This window comes from Doryrhamphus excisus, chromosome 21 (genome assembly GCF_030265055.1).
Source record: "Doryrhamphus excisus isolate RoL2022-K1 chromosome 21, RoL_Dexc_1.0, whole genome shotgun sequence".
Lineage (NCBI taxonomy): Eukaryota > Metazoa > Chordata > Actinopteri > Syngnathiformes > Syngnathidae > Doryrhamphus > Doryrhamphus excisus.
The window spans coordinates 8,988,237-9,002,020 of record NC_080486.1 but is presented as its reverse complement, the minus strand read 5'-3'; the positions used below and the strand labels follow the sequence as shown (position 1 = coordinate 9,002,020).

General features: G+C 43.5%; 1 protein-coding gene across 1 annotated transcript in view; it reads right to left on the bottom strand.

Annotated features, from left to right (window-relative positions):
• The window catches only part of LOC131108654 (RNA-binding Raly-like protein), a 109,557-nt gene extending 96,058 nt beyond the window's left edge, over positions 1 to 13,499 (bottom strand). The window contains exons 1-2 of the mRNA XM_058059847.1: positions 13,372 to 13,499; positions 7,586 to 7,652 (exon numbers count right to left, since the gene is read on the bottom strand). The gene's annotated coding sequence lies outside the window, so the exon portion shown is untranslated. The remainder of the gene's footprint in view (positions 1 to 7,585; positions 7,653 to 13,371) is intronic.
• Between the last annotated feature and the right edge of the window lie 285 nt (positions 13,500 to 13,784).

Below are 13,784 nucleotides of genomic sequence, written 5' to 3'. Positions count from 1 at the left end.
AAAAAAACATTGGGTTTTATGTAACTTCGTGCAAAAACAATTCAAAACTGCTTTTGACTTCCTTTGCGGTGTAAAGTTTTCCATTTGGACTAGCGCATCTTTAAATATAGACATCAATTATATGCAAATGTGACCACCATTGAGCGCTATTATTATTTTATTTTTTTTTGTCTTTGCACATTGACATAAACTGCATTATGCATGACTTAACCGCCAAACACAAGCCAGTCAGGAACTTTTCTGCCTTTGTGGATTTATTTGGGGAGGAAGAATGTCACAAATCACTTAGTGTAGCAGCCAGCTCTTCAATCATACGCACCGCGAGCCAATAAAATTCTTGTTTGCGGCGCGATTACTATGAGGGTCACGTTCTGGCGGCGCTAATGAGGCAGATGCATATTAGCGCTTAAGCACGTGTCGCACACATCAAAGACCCTATGGCGGAGAGATGTCCGTTTGTCGAAAATATGATCACATGAGTTGTGGGCCAAGCGTCACTAGACACGGCTTTAACGCTGCCCTTCATGGCAAATTGTTTGTCTAAGTGTCTGAACCCTCTTCGCCGCCGTTGCAAACGTTGGCGCTGGCGCAGGAAAAATCTAATCAACTCATGAAAAACAAGAAAAGGAAAAAAAAAAAAAAAAATTCAACTTTTAATCTGATTAATCATGTTTAATCACATAATTAATCACAATTAATCACCATTTTCAACTAAATGTGAAATACGGACATTTTTACTGAATTTCGACGCTAAAAGATGACACACATGTTTGAAAATCTATTTGATACACACGTTAACTGTGTTATTATGAGCCATGAGTTGCATTCAAAGACACCCGGTAATTTCAGTTGAAATCATTTGAGTGTGGATGTATTTTGGGGGGATTTTTATTCATTCATTCATTCATTCATTCATTTTCTACCGCTTTTTCCTCCCAAGGGTCGCGGGGGTGCTGGAGCCTATCCCAGCTGTCTTCAGGCAAGAGGCGGGGTACACCCTGGACTGGTCGCCAGCCAATCACAGGGCACATATAGACAAACAACCATTCACACTCACATTCATACCTATGGACAATTTGGAGTGGCCATTTAACCTAGCATGTTTTTGGAATGAGTACCCAGAGAAAACCCACGCATGCACGGGGAGAACATGTAAACTCCACACAGAGATGGCCGAGGGTGGAATTGAACCCTGGTCTCCTAGCTGTGAGATCTGCGCACTAACCACTGCCGCGTGCTGCCGGGGGATTTTTAAATGCATTAAAATGTACTTCCGCAGTAAGTTTTTCTTTGTCGTTTCTCTTTATTTAGACCACACAAGGGCTGCATGGCGGGTCTAGTGGTTAGCGCGCAGACCTCACAGCTAGGAGACCTGAGTTCAATTCCACCCACCCGCCCATCTCTGTGTGGAGTTTGCATGCGTGGGTTTTCTCCAGTTTCCTCCCACATTCCAAAAACATGCTAGGTTAATTGGCGACTCCAAATTGTCCATAGGTATGAATGTGAGTGTGAATGGTTGTTTGTCTATATGTGCCCTGTGATTGGCTGGCCACCAGTCCAGGGTGTACCCCGCCTCTCGCCTGAAGACAGCTGGGATAGGCTCCAGCATCCAATGCGACCCTCGTGAGGATAAGCGGTAGAAAATGAATTAACCTTCTGAATACACATTTTAACATTAGAGCCCTCTGGACATGAAATAACACCCCTATAGTCACCTTTACACAGAGATTACCCATTATAGTAGGCATAATATAAGACATAAAGACTGCATGGCGATCGAGTGGTTAGCGCGCAGGCCACACAGCTAAGAAACCAGAGTTCGATTCCACCCTCGGCCATCTCTGTGTGGAGGTTGCATGTTCTCCCCGTGCATGCGTGGGTTTTCTCCGGGTACTCCGGTTTCCTCCCACATTCCAAAAACATGCTAGGTTAATTAGCGACTCCAAATTGTCCATAGGTATGAATGTGAGTGTGAATGGTTGTTTGTCTATATGTGCCCTGTGATTGGCTGGCCACCAGTCCAGGGTGTACCCCGCCTCTCGCCTGAAGACAGCTGGGATAGGCTCCAGCATCCAATGCGACCCTCGTGAGGATAAGCGGTAGAAAATGAATTAACCTTCTGAATACACATTTTAACATTAGAGCCCTCTGGACATGAAATAACACCCCTATAGTCACCTTTACACTGAGATTACCCATTATAGTAGGCATAATATAAGACATAAAGACTGCATGGCGATCGAGTGGTTAGCGCGCAGGCCACACAGCTAAGAAACCAGAGTTCGATTCCACCCTCGGCCATCTCTGTGTGGAGGTTGCATGTTCTCCCCGTGCATGCGTGGGTTTTCTCCGGGTACTCCGGTTTCCTCCCACATTCCAAAAACATGCTAGGTTAATTAGCGACTCCAAATTGTCCATAGGTATGAATGTGAGTGTGAATGGTTGTTTGTCTATATGTGCCCTGTGATTGGCTGGCGACAAGTCCAGGGTGTACCCCGCCTCTCGCCTGAAGACAGCTGGGATAGGCTCCAGCACCCCCGCGACCCTTGTGAGGATAAGCGGTAGAAAATTAATGAATGAATTTGCACACAATTAAGTGTGATTTCCGGAGTGTCAGTGAATGCATCTCAAGAAAACAATGGAGTGTCGTTCCGAGGAGGACCAGATAAATGTACACTGCAGGTGATGTGTTCAGGTCAGAATAAAGTTACTATTACAACAGTCGTTTTTATTGAAAATGTTGAACTGAAATCGGGGGAGGACATCAAGCTAGCAGGAGGTTTTGAAGGTGTGTTTGTTTCACCATTCGCTGGTGGTCCCTAAAATATAAACCCCCACAAAATGCATGGCTCTATACCGCTCTACCAGCAAATGTATTCTTATAGTAATATTGTCACATGACTGTAGTAAATATAGGTTGTTCCTTCCCATAAATGAAAGTGCATAATTTGGGCGGATAATAAAAATAATATAGCAGACATGAATGGTCATGGAGTGTGCAGGAGCCTGCACTCCACTTTCACAAAAAAGGTTTGCTGGTGCACAAAGAGCACAAATCAACTAAGTGCTGTCGCTTGATGCTGACCTTCTCATCAGGACCACAATGACGGACTCTTCCATTAAGACGCCTGAGCTCCACAGGCTTCCACGCTGATGTGGGGGGGTTTTAGGGGGGTGGGGGGCTTTCATGACAGAATAAAAGGATGTCGAGCGAGATTTCAGTGAAAGGAATTTTTTTTTTTTTTTTTAAAACTTGTCAGAGTCTACAAAACTGTGCAGCCGCAGCGTTATTAAAATGCAGCGCTCCTGGTGAAATGCATTAAATATTTAAAGCACATACATTCTATACAGTCATCATCTCTGCACCTCGCCACACTAATATCCTCTAATAGGCTCTCTACCTTTGTATCCCACCATCCACCTCTTTTTTTTTTTTTTTTTTTTTTTACGGAGCACTTTCCCAGCTCAAAGTTCCATTCAAAGATTGTAAAAGGTGGTGGAGGTCACACACTTTCTTACTGTTGGACTGCGGAACTAGAAAAGCACGAGACAGAGAAGATAAGAAGAGAGCTGGAGCGACACCTGTAGAGGTGAGGAAACAAGGAACAATAGGCAAGGAGGCAGAGGAGGAAACAAGGAGGAAAGGGTGGAAACTAGGAGGCAGAGGAGGACACAGGTGGGAGGAAAAAAGACGAGGAAGCAGAGGAGGAAACAAGAAGGAAGGGGAAGAGACTAGAAGAAGGAGAAAGAGACACGGGAAAGAGGAAGGAAAAGCAAGGAGGCAGATGAGGAAACAAGGATAAAGGGTACAAGACTAGGAGGTAAAGGAGGAGATAGTTAAGAAGGGGAAGAGACAAGGAGGTAGAGGAGGTAAAGGAAACGGAGTAAAAGGAAGAGACGAGGATGAAACTAGGAAATAAAGGAGAAAACAAGGAGGAAGGAGAAGAGACAAGGGGGGACAAGAAACAAGGAGATACAGCAAAGGACAGGGAGTTTGAGGAGTAGACAAGGAGACAGACGAGAAGATAAGAAAACAGAGGATGAACAAGAAGCAAGAGGAGGTAACAATGTGGTAGAGGAGGAAACAGACAGAAGGAAACAAGAAGGAAGGGGACGAGACAAGGGGGTAGAGGAAGGAAAAGCAAGGAGGCAGATGAGGAAACAAGGATAAAGGGTACAAGACTAGGAGGTAGAGGAGGAAACAGTTAAGAAGGGGAAGAGGAGCAAAAAAAAAAGGGGCAGAAGAGGAAACAGGAAGTAAAGGGAAGAGATGAGGAGGAAGCTAAGAAAATAAAGGAGGAAACAGGGAGCAAGGGAAGGGGACAAACGGTAGAGGAGGAAACAAAGAGTACACAACGGGGCAGAGGAGGAAATGGGGAGTAAAGAGAAGAGACAAGGAGGCAGAGGATGAAACTAGGAAATAAAGGAGCAAACAAGGAGAAAGGAGAAGACACGGGGGGGGGGGCTACAGGAGGTACAGGAAAGTACAGGGAGGTAACAATGTGGTGGAGGAGGAAACGGACAGAAGGAAACAAGAAGGAAGGGGACGAGACAAGGGGGTAGAGGAAGGAAAAGCAAGGACGCAGATGGGGAAACAAGGATAAAGGTTACAAGACTAGGAGCTAAAGGAGGAACTAGTTAAGAAGGGAAAGAGACAAGGGGCTAGAGGAGGAAACAAAGAAGAGGACACAAGTGGGCAGATGAGGAAACAAGGATAAAGGGTACAAGCCGAGGAGGTAAAGGAGCAAACAGTTAAGAAGGGGAAGAGACAAGGGGGCAGATGAGGAAACAAGGATAAAGGGTACAAGACTAGGAGGTAAAGGAGGAAACAATTAAGAAGGGGACGAGACAAGGGGGTAGAGGAAGGAAAAGCAAGGAGGTAGATGAGGAAACAAGGATAAAGGGTACAAGACTAGGAGGTAAAGGAGGAAACCATTAAGAAAGGAAAGAGACAAGGGGGTAGAGGAGGAAACAAGGATAAAGGGTACAAGACTAGGAGGTAAAGGAGGAAACACTTAAGAAGGAGAAGAGACAAGGGGGTAGAGGAGGAAACAAAAAAAGAGGAGAGAAGGGGGCAGATGAGGAAACAAGGATAAAGGGTACAAGACTAGGAGGTAAAGGAGGAAACAATTAAGAAGGGGACGAGACAAGGAGGTAGGGGAAGGAAAAGCAAGGAGGCAGATGAGGAAACAAGGATAAAGGGTACAAGACTAGAAGGTAAAGGAGGAAACAATTAAGAAGGAGAAGAGACAAGGGGGTACAGGAGGAAACAAAGAAGAGGACACAAGGGGGCGCAGATGAGGAAACAAGGATAAAAGGGTACATAGGAGGTAAAGGAGGAAACCGTTAAGAAGGGAAAGAAACAAGGGGGTAAAGGAGGAAACAAGAATAAATGGGTACAAGACTAGGATATAAAGGAGGAAACAATTAAGAAGGGGATGAGACAAGGAGGTAGGGGAAGGAAAAGCAAGGAGGCAGATGAGGAAACAAGGATAAAGGGTACAAGACTAGGATGTAAAGGAGGAAACCGTTAAGAAGGGAACGAGACAAGGGGGCAGAGGAAGGAAAAGCAAGGAGGCAGATGAGGAAACAAGGATAACGGCTACAAGACTAGGAGGTAAAGGAGGAGACAGTTAAGAAGGGGAAGAGACAAGGAGGTTGAGGTGGAAACAAAGAAGAGGACACAAGGGGGCAGATGAGGAAACAGGGAGGAAAGGGAAGGGACGAGGAGGAGAGGAGAAACAAGGAGGTAGAAGGAAGGACAGGGAGTTTTAGGAGGAGACAAGGAGGTAGATGAGAAGATAAGGAAACAGAGGATGAACCAGAAGCAAGAGGAGGTAACAATGTGGTAGAGGAGGAAACAAGAACATTGAGGAAACGAGCGATAGAGTAAGCACTGAGAAAGCGGAGGAGCCAAGGAGCTAGAGGAGGACACGAAGCAAGGAGGTGTATCCATGAAGCGTTGAGACATCACATCAGTATTCGTGACAGACTCCTTCCAAAGTCTCCTTGCACCCTCACCTTTATTCTCACTGCAGTTTTCTCTTCTCTTCACTCACTTTTTAATTTAACCGCAGCACATCCCCACGGGCGGCCCCAACTTAGCGCTTCACTTGCAATTCTTCACCTTTACCAAACAGGCTGAGATTAACGGAGGCGAAGGAGTGACGGAGGGATACGGGGGGGAAAAAAAACCCTCAAACACGATCCGACACTTAAGTCCAATTAAAATGATGGCAAATGTCAAGATGGTTACAAATCAAACATGACCGCCGATGCTAGCAAAAGAAAATAACTGCCAAAATACGACAACATGGCATGAGCTTGTTGCTGACAAACTATCATGTAAAGGTTTTTTTTTTTTCAAGTCTCTTTGACCACATGGTGGTTTTATTAACATATATCAACAACAGCAGCAACAGAACCAATGTTGGAACTACATTCATTTATTCATTTATACCCTAGACTGGTCACCAGCCAATCACAGGGCACATATAGACAAACAACCATTCACACTCACATTCATACCTATGGACAATTTGGAGTCGCTAATTAACCTAGCATGTTTTTGGAATGTGGGAGGAAACATTCCTTAACATTCATTAAACTTTCAGACCGTTTTAGTATAGTAAATACATCTGCATCTTATACTTTTGATGATGTGTGTCTTTATTTGAGGAGCCCAGAGAGGGGCTAACGTCATTGCAGCACCCCAATGAATGTGTTGCTCAGATGCAATACAGTATGGGAAAACTTTTAAGGAGTTGTTTTTTTTATATTCATATTGGTACATGTTTGTATATTTGAGTGTGAAGTTGCTGTATGATGACTTTAGTGACTGTTATTGTTATATACAATATTTTTATACACTATACTGTTATATACAATCACAGGGCACATATAGACAAACAACCATTCACACTCACATTCATACCGATGGACAATTTGGAGTCGCTAATTAATTAATGTTTTTGGAATATGGGAGGAAACCGGAGTACCCGGAGAAAAAACTCCACACAGAGATGTGCCGAGGGTGGAATCGAACTCGGGTCTCCGTGCTGTGTGGCCAGAATGTTGTATTCTCATGTTAAAACGATGGCAACATTTCAGATAATGAGGTTTGCGCACTGTGACATCACAGCCGGGGGACTTCCTTATATGGGCGTGTCCGGATATAAGCTGAGTGGGACCAATCACGACAAAGTGGGCGTGCCTGGAGGCGGTTCATGGTTGGAATTTGAAAGCCAAAAAAAAAAAATAAAAAATACAGCTGGAATAGGTGCAGATTCTGGAAGCTCTACAAAGTTTTTTGTGTTGGTTATTGTGTGTAGCTGCTCTATAGGAGTCCACAACTGAAAACCAGCATAATAAGTCCCCTTTAATGTTTATCATCGTCTAACATGGTGGTTTTCCCCTCCCCCGACTCTTCATTATTAACCCTGTTTATTTATATTCAGTTTCGATATTACTATTTCTCTATTTTATACTATTTCTATATTACTATTGAATATGGTTAGGCATAAATGCATACTGTATATGTATACCATGTTTGTTTGTATTTTTAAAAAAAAACTTTTCCACTCACCTTCGCCTTTTCTATGCTCCACTCGTTTGCTTGCGCCACCCCCGTCTTCCTGACATGGAACAGCCCACTGCATGAGAAGGGATGGGCAACGGTTGAATAATGATGAAAGATGATGCTCAAACAGTTGTATGTGTTTCATGATATGTTTGGGTTAGATCTGAAAAAATCTACGTCATGCACAAGGTTGACTACAGCCACAGTGGTTAATGCTAATTCAAGACCTAGGTGGTTATTTAATTATGTAGACCACGCACCCGAGAGCTTTGTTTAATAGAATAAAAGCGATTCCTCAACATTTTGGAATGTGTGTGTGTTCCTGTGCAAATGTTTGATGTTTGTCAAATCAATCGATCAATCATTGGGACGCCGTGCTCAGACATTTACATTTGCCGAAGTCCAAAATGAACCACTGGACTCTGATGCATAGCCGAAAAAAGGAATACAGCCAGCCTTTGTTTATCGCAGTTTATTGCATGGTTACTGCCTTCTAAATACTATTTTAAACATTATTAGAGCCCTCTAGACATAAAATAACAGCCCTATAGTCTGTAAAGCCTGTATTTCCAGTGAACAAGTCTGACTCTGGCTGCACGGTGGTCAAGTGGTTAGCGTGCAGACCTCACAGCTAGGAGACCCGGGTTCAATCCCACCCGTGGCAATTTCTGTGTGGAGTTTGCCATGTTTTCATGCATGTTTTCCTCCCACATTCCAAAAACATGCTAGGTTATTAATTGGCGACTCCAAATTGTCCATAGGTATGAATGTGAGTGTGAATGGTTGTTTGTCTATATGTGCCCTGTGATTGGCTGGCAACCAGTCCAGGGTGTACCCCGCCTCTTGCCTGAAGACAGCTGGGATAGGCTCCAGCACCCCCCGCGACGTTTGTTAAAGTAACATTACTGACACCTAGTGACCATTGTACAATACTATGCATCACAAGTCCAAAATGGAATCAAACACCGGAGTGGAAAAGAATCCAGAAGTCATCCGAAATTACGAGCACTCTCGCAGGAAGTTGATTGTAACTGACAAGAGACCATAAATGAACAAAAGCGAGGACTGAGCACGTTAAAAAAAACGCTAAGATGCAATCAGGAAACATCAACGCGCCATTCTTTGCTCATCACTTGACAATCTGCCATCAAAGAACAATGTATTCATTATGGGATGCAACACAAGAGTTGCATGAGAAACTATAAAAAATAATAAATAACTACAAAGCTAAGCTAAAAAAGCTTGAGAAGCAAAGTGCTGTGAAAGAGGTGCGATCATAGACGGCGTCACTCGGCGTGGAAATGAATTACAGGCGACAGATATTAGCCTCGCAGCTGCTGAGGGGGGGGGGGGGGGGGGGTTAAGGGGGGGTTAGAAAATCATCTATTATCTCAGCCAACAGGGAAATGAACCCAACGCTATCTCCACCGCTGCTTCCCCCCCGGAAAGGGCATCTGATTCGCTAATCGCGGCACTGATGCTGACGGAACGCCGATGCAGTCAAACGCATATTGAAAAGCCGTGATTCATCAAGACACCCAACCGTGAAAAACATCGCATCGAGCTTTATCTACTCCAAAAAAAAAAACGTAGCGTTCCTGAACTGGCCGCCGCAAAACTCCCGTCAAACAAAGCGCAGCGACGGTACTATAACAGCGAGGGATAAAGCATAAACTGAAGCTAATAATTGTTTTCTATCACAGCCGGGGCTCTTGTTGGTGTTCATTTGGCGAGGGAGGAATGAAAGACGGATTAGTCATTCAGCGCATACGCGGGACAAAACAAATCTGACATGCTGCTCGGCTTTGGGGATTCTTAAGACGTCCCTAATGCGCCATTGATTGTCCCTCGACTGGATGTCATTTGGACGCTTTATTATCTCCTTTATGTGGCAGTTTGGGTACTGTTAGCGTGCTAAGTGTGCGTTTAACCAATGCCGTTTGTTCAGTGCTGACCAAGACTGTGCAATAAACCTTTGCAGAGGACTTGAACATGGGTCAAGGATGAACCCACTGGACTCTGATGCATATCCGAAAAAAGGAGTATAGTCAGCCTTTGTTTATTGCATGGTTACCACCTTCTAAATACTATTTTAAACATTACTAGAGCCCTCTAGACATAAAATAGAAGCCCTATAGTCAACTTTACATAGACATAAATAAGAATTGCACACTTTCTTGTGCTCCAATGCTCGGTGAGCATCAGAATTGAGGTTTAGCTCGGCATGGGTTACGTCCGCAAAAGTAGGAAGGGAGGAATCCCAGTGTTAGTGGTAATTCAAACCTTCAATGAAAGCCTGTATTCACGGTGATCAAGTCTGGTTCCGGCTGCACGGTGGTCGAGTGGTTAGTGCGCAGACCTTACAGCTAGGAGACAATCCCACCCTTGGCAATTTCTGTATGAAGTTTGCCATGTTTTCATGCATGTTTTCCTCCCACATTCCAAAAAAACATGCTAGGTTAATTAGCGACTCCAAATTGTCCATAGGTATGAATGTGAGTGTGAATGGTTGTTTGTCTTCATGTGCCCTGTGATTGGCAGGCCACCAGTCCAGGGTGTACCCCTCCTCTCGCCCGAAGACAGCTGGGATAGGCTCCAGCACCCCCGCGACGTTTGTCTCATTGAACATTAAAGTAACATTTCTGACACCTAGTGACCATTGTACAATACTATGCATCACACAGCAACTTAACACTGAAAAGGCGAAACTAAGAAATATACAAACATGTACCAATACGAGTTTAAAATGGGGGGGGGGGGAAACTTGGCCGTTCCACAATGCACTCCATCTCAGCAACACATTCACAGGAAGCCATTGGTTTGTCTCACTGAACATTACTGACACCTAGTGACCAGTACACAATACTACGTATCATTGCAACATATTTGAGTGTGCCTTATGGATGCCTTTGTGTTTTAGTTCATTTCGCCCTTTTTATGCTTGGAAAATCTTAATGTCTGCAAAAAAAAAATCAGTGACATTTGCTTAAAAAGTGCACCTGAGAAATATACAAACATGCACCAATACAAGTTTAAATGGAAAAAAAAACGTTACATTACAGTAACATTACTGACACCCAGTGACCAGTGTACAATACTACATGTCATCATTGAGTTTGTCTTGTGGATACATTAGTATTTTACTTCATTTTGCCGTTTTTATGCGACAAGTCCATTGTGTATCTTACCTCTTGCCCAAAGACAGCTGGGATAGGCTCCAGCATACCTGTGAGAATAAAGGATAGAAAATGGATGGATGCTTGGAAATGCTTAATTTCAAGGGGAAAAAAATCAGTGACATTTGCTTAAATATGCATTTTTTTTACTAATAAGAGACTGTATTGAACCAAAAAACAGCATGATTAATTAATGAATGTATTTTCAAAAATTCCTAATCATAGCCTACTTCTAATAAAGGCCCCCCCCATCCTCGTTTGCATGTTATGTAAATAAAAGCCCCGGCTACAATTACAGCATTTCCAGTATGAAAAGCCAAAGTGAGATCCAGGTTTGGGTAAGTCTTTGAAGAAATTAATGATGTTCTCTGAAGTAACCCATCAGAAACCTTGATAAAAACGGGCTTACATAACCATTTTAAGCTTTCACATTGAAGAAAAGACTTCAGTGTGGTGTGTATATCGTCTGTGGCTATTCAGCGGCACTTTCATAACGCCTATTGTCGCTCTTCCTCTAAAAGAATCGCAACCTTGAGGAAAACAGAAGAAGAGCAATTCCCCGCCGACTATGAATATGTTGCAAAACATCTTTTGTGTGGCAGTCAATAGGGACTGGGGTCAACCACATCTCATTCAACCTTGGTGAGGTGGAGGGGGGGGTGTGGGGTAGAGGTTTGGCGAGTTATCGCCCCTTCTGGCTTGCATTGTGGTCGCAGGGAGGCGAGCGTCGCTTTGCAAAGTTTCTTATTCAATAGGAGGTCGGCCCTATTGTGAGAGTGAGAGCTCGGCGAGCGAGGCCACATTTAAACACATTTTCATGGCGCCAAAGAAAGACGGGGTAATGTTCCAAACTTTTTTTTTTTTTTTCCTCCTCTAAGTAGCAGCCAGTCACAAAAAACACCTTGAGAGGTGTAAGTATTTTCAGGGAAAGAGCTTAGAAAATGTTATCTCAACCTCATGGTTTGTAATATGTCCTGCACTGACATGGTTACTATGTCAAACCTGAATGAATAAGCATACAGGAAGTGTGCCATTACTTATTTATTTACGCCTAAGACAAGTACGGTTTACGTCCACTGTGAGTGTGCATTGTCACCACTACTTAACTCCTAGCTTTGATAGTTCCTCTATTTATAATGGACTTAAAAATTGAATTTGAACCCTGCGACCTTCCGTGCTTGTGGGTCAAAAATAAACAAACATGCACTAATACGAGTTTCATTCATTCATTCATTCATTCATTCATTCGCGATCAATCATGAATGATCCGTCATACTCACATTATACAGTCTGATTCACTGTGTCATCTGATAGAACACCATACTCATCACACAGCAACTTAACACTCACAAGGTGCACCTAATAAATACACAAACATGCACCAATACGAGTTTCATTCATTCATTCGTTCATTCATTTTCTACCGCTTATCCTCACGAGTGTCACAGGGGGGTGCTGGAGCCTATCCCAGCTGTCTTCAGTCGAGAGGCGGGCTATACCCTGGACTGGTGGCCAGCCAATCACAGGGCACATATAGACAAACAACCATTCACACTCACATTCATACCTATGGACAATTTGGAGTCGCCAATTAACCTAGCATGTTTTTGGAATGTGGGAGGAAACCGGAGAAAACCCACGCATGCACAGGGAGAACATGCAAACTCCACACAGAGATTACCGAGGCTGGAATTGATCTTGGGTCTCCTAGCTGTGAGGCTTGCGTGCTAACCACTTATCTGCCATGCAGCCCAATTTAAAGAGTTTAGAGCGGAAAAAACAACAGCTATCTGCATTTCAGCAACACATCCATTCACTGCGATGACATCAGCTTCTCTCTAGTGGACAGAATCATCAATGCAGCGCCATCCATTCATCCATTTTTTATGGTGCTTGTCCGTCAATTAACTGCTTGCTTAGACAAAAAAAAATGCATTATGGTAAAACTTTTATTTTAAACTCGCACTGGTACATGTTTATATACTTCTGGAGGTGCATCGTTTGAGTGTTAAGTTGTTGAGTGATGAGTTTAGTGCTGTTTGTAAGATGACACTGTGAGCCAGACTGTTATATTGAGTAATGACCAACTTTAGATGGACTATTCAAGTGGCAACAGAAATTACTTCAGAATTCCCCCCAACTGGCGCCAAGTGGCGGTGAAAAAGTAAACAAACGTCGATCATTTGACTTGCCAAAATGCTCGGAAACAAGTAAAAATCCATCCTCAATATCACATTAGAGTTTCAGACACTCCCAGAAAGAGAAGTCAAGTGATGCTATAAGATGATGTATAATTACAGCTCCTATCGCTGCCCCTAATTGGCTGCTAAAAAATCCTTTAAAGCCGCCTCGCTCCTCGCTCGCTACTCCATACAAGGACAATTGGCCAGTGTCCTCATTTACTCACTTATCTACTGTCAGCGCTCTGCTGAGATCCGGGTCTGGACTTTAGTTGTGGACCATGCCAATTAGCACACTTCTATTAGCTTTACTCATTACTCTACAGCTGAAATTATATTACTGTAAATTTGATAATATATATTATGGCATTATGATGTTATATTATATGGGTGACATTTTACCGACTGGTTGTGGTGAGCTCCGCGTGTCCTTTACCTCAGACAGCTCTCCGTCGCAGCCGCTGGCCCTTTAGGTTTCCGTGGCAACAGACAGGAAGGAGCTATTCTAAGGGGTCGAGCCGTTCGTTTGATTTGCCCAAGATTAATAAAGCAAAAAGTCCACTCGGGAGGAAGGACCCGAGAGGTGACGCCGCCACCTTAAATAACTATATGTCATCATCTAAGCACAAGGGGGGGTGTCAGGCTCTTTCCAGCAGGTCGCTAACAGGTGATTCTGATGATTAACACCTCCTTTAATTTGACTCATTAATTAAATCACCTGCTGGAGGAAACCTGCGGTGTCTCAGCACATTACACAAAATTTCAGCCTCTCAAATATTATTATTTTTTAACTCGATTAATCAAAACAACAATCTTCAGATGAATGAAGTAGAAAAATAATCGTTAGTT